This window comes from Phocoena sinus, chromosome 15, assembly GCF_008692025.1.
Source record: "Phocoena sinus isolate mPhoSin1 chromosome 15, mPhoSin1.pri, whole genome shotgun sequence".
In the NCBI taxonomy this organism is placed as follows: Eukaryota; Metazoa; Chordata; class Mammalia; order Artiodactyla; family Phocoenidae; genus Phocoena; species Phocoena sinus.
In genome coordinates this window covers 66031879-66035602 of record NC_045777.1, presented here as the reverse complement: position 1 = coordinate 66035602, position 3724 = coordinate 66031879, and positions in this window count along the sequence as shown.

Genomic DNA, 3724 nt, shown 5'->3' with positions numbered 1-3724 from the left:
TGGCATCTGTCTCGACACAGAAAATAAAAGGAACTTCATTCTTTTTTTTTTTTTTTTTTTTTAAAGAAGGTGTTGGGGGTAGAAGTTTAGTACTTTATTTATTTATTTTTGCTGTGTTGGGTCTTCGTTTCTGTGCGAGGGCTTTCTCTAGTTGTGGCAAGCGGGGGCCACTCTTCATCGCGGTGCGCGGGCCTCTCACTATCGCGGCCTCTCTTGTTGCGGAGCGCAGGCTCCAGATGCGCAGGCTCGGTAGTTGTGGCTCACGGGCCTAGTTGCTCCGCGGCATGTGGGATCCTCCCAGACCAGGGCTCGAACCCGTGTCCCCTGCATTAGCAGGCGGATTCTCAACCACTGTGCCACCAGGGAAGCCCAGGAACTTCATTCTTGACTGAAATCTAGCTTTCCTTTCTTGATAGTCACATGGGATGATGATGATGATGATGATAACCGTTATATTAATGGAGCACTTGCTATGAGCCAGGTATTTTAGAGCATTCCTATAAAGTGGGTTATTATCCTTATTTTATGGCTGCAGAAACCATGATATAGAGGAAGCACTGTTTCCCAAATCAGATAGCTACGAAAATAGTGGAGCCTAGATTTGAACACAGACAGTGGGACTCTTCAACCTAGACCTTTAGTCATGTGGCTAAGCTGCCTGGTGGGTTTGTTTTTTTTTTTTTCCTATTATTTTGCCGTAACCGTCACTGATCTTTAAGTGCTTCTCTCCTAGTCTATTCACATGGGCTAACATTAGGGCTTCTTTTTTTTTTTTTTTTTTTTTTTTTTTAATTTATTTATTCATTTATTTATTTTTGGCTGTGTTGGGTCTTCGTTTCTGTGCGAGGGCTTTCTCTAGTTGTGGCAAGCGGGGGCCACTCTTCATCGCGGTGCGCGGGCCTCTCACTGTCGCGGCCTCTCTTGCTGCAGAGCACAGGCTCCATACGCGCAGAGCTCAGTATTTGTAGCTCACGGGCCCAGCTGCTCCGTGGCACGTGGGATCTTCCCAGACCAGGGCTTGAACCCATGTCCCCTGCATTGGCAGGCAGACTCTCAACCACTGCGCCACCAGGGAAGCCCAGGGCTTCTTATAGGTTGAAAGATGCTTAGCCCACTTTTACTTTTTAAAGGCTCTTGATATATTTAAAATGTACTTCTCACAACAATCTTATGCGGTGTTATCGTTATCTCCATTTCAGTGATGCAGAGATGGAGGCTTAGAAAAGTAACTAGCTCAGTTTTACCGCTAGCCAGTGGTAGAACTGGGACCCCAATTCTTCTCCACTAGCCTACACAGATGGGCAGAAATTTCAGGAAGAAAGGAGACGTGAGAGAACCATTATTTGTTGCTCGCCATGGTTTGTCGCTGGGCCTTTAGATATCTTGCTTGTACCTATGTTGGATATGATTGTCTCCCCCTCTAGAGGTTCAAGGAGACTAACTTGCCTACAATTATCCAGCTCTTTCACATTGAAAAGCCAGGTTTTGAGCCAAAGTCTGTCTGGCTCTAGAACCTGTGCATTTTTCACTGCTTCACGCTGCCTCCTTGCTGAGGACTTTGCTATATTGTGATGTAGAATCTTAGAAGAGATGTGTAGTTCCAACAACCATGTCTAAGAAATTTCTAGTTTATCACTGTTTTTCCCCAGGGCCAGCTGGAAGAGAATCCTGAGGGAGATAAAAATCAAATTCTTGATATATTCTCAACCAACTCTCTCTTGTGGCTCTTTGGCTCTAAATGGCTACTTCTAGGGCATTCCCTTGGTCAGTCCACAGATGAGCAAAGACATAAGGCTTTTTGGGAATCTTAATGTGTCTGGCCTGGCTTCCCTGCCTCTTCACTAGAAGAAATGTCCTGACTTGGGGTCTTTGATTTTTCTTAAATGAAGCTTCTGAGAACCACATAAACATATTCCAGAAAACTTGTTTCTTCATGGGAATGTGGAGCCAATCAAATTCTGATTGAGGACTCTGAATTCTGAGATCAGCAAATCATCTAATTGATCCTAAGCGCAAAAGGGGAGTTCTCCAAATCTTGCCTGGGGCCGATAGAGACAGTGAGGTGGAACCACTCTCTTTCAGCTCCAAGTAGGTAGCTTAAAAGCTGTTTCTCGAAGAAACATAACTTTTTCCAATAGAGGAAAGACAATCAGAATTAATAGATAGCTCGAACTGCCTTATTCTCTATTATTCCAAATAGATTGCTAAGCCATGTGAGATGGAAAGACGGTCAGGATCCCAAATCCCTGAATCTTCGACTGGCTAGGTAAGTCAGATTGTAAGCTATGAGGCAGTGAGAAGGTTGCTAAGAGAACTGAATTTCTCTTAGTTATCTTAACTCCACCTTCAGCAGCAAAAGCTGAGGGAGGCAGGGACTGTTTCGTTCCTCAGGGGTCAAGGGACAGGATGTTCCTGTACGATGGATTAAATTTTTGTAACTTAAAAAATTTCCCTCAATTCAAAAGATTCCCCTAAATTTAAGGTCATTTTCTGTTGGGGTCCATGTGTTAATTAATGTCTCTCCCCCTCACCCCCAGGAGAGAGCAGTAGGTTCTTCAGGAGTCCTGGTGAATTAGAGGCTGGGGCCCTGGGGCAGAGATGGCCAGAGATCAGCTCCGTGAGAAGCTGTAGGCCCTGCCTATAAATACCTCAGCAGATGACATCAGACAAACCTTGTCACCACGCTAGTCCTTGCTCTTTAAAAATCTAGCTGTTGAGTAAATAGTTTTCAGTCCTTGTCAGCATTGGAAGAAAATTTCATTGAAAGAGGGGATGTAGGGGATACCTTTAAAATACCAAAGAAGGAGATTTTATAGGGTTGGAGAGAAAATGGAAAGAAAAAATTATAAACAAATAGGTTTCATGGAAAGTTTGGCAGGAAATTATGTTTCTGTGTAATAGAATATGCATCTTTGCAAAGGAGGCTAGGCATATAAAATTCACATTTAGGGAAGATTCCTGGCACACAGAAGGTACTTAGAGGTTAGCTAGCATTAGATGGACTTCCATTTTGGAAGAGTCTGGGTAGGAAGGATGGTTTCTAACCCCTACAGCGTAAAACAAAAATTGCATATTCAAAATCACCTTGAATTACTTAGAAAGGGACAATGATGGAGACAGCAAGTCATGTTTCACTCAGTTCAGCACAGCCAGTTTTTCCTCCAGTGTAAGAACAGGTCAGTGTTTCATTGATTGACCACCAGATAAAGCAGTTGGCTTGAGTTCACAGGCCTTATATTGCTTTAGAAATACTTACCTTTAAACATCAGAACCACCTCTTGGTAGGGAAATGCTTCCACAATGAGATCAGATAGGAGAGTGACTGATGGAATAGCAGACCGATGTCTCCTAATTGAAGCGAGGCTGGGGTATGTGCTCACCGAATGGCCATGGAGGGGCCGACATGCCTGCCAGCACATGTGCATTTCTCTCTCTCCATCAAAGGCCTATAGCTGCATTTGTGTTAAATATGTACATGCTATATCTCTACTGACACAGTAGGATATTTGCTCTCCATGTCACTGCCAAACCCTGTAATACTTACTTATCCTGAGCATGAAAAGGTATGTTCCTGCTCACAGGAACGGGTTTTGAAATTGAAATATACATATTTAAAATTAGACAATCTGTATGAATCCTAAATCTAGGTGTGGGCAGGAAGTTATCAACTGCTGCTTTTGAGGATCACAAGGCCATTCTGGAAAACAGCAGAGAGAGACCAAAA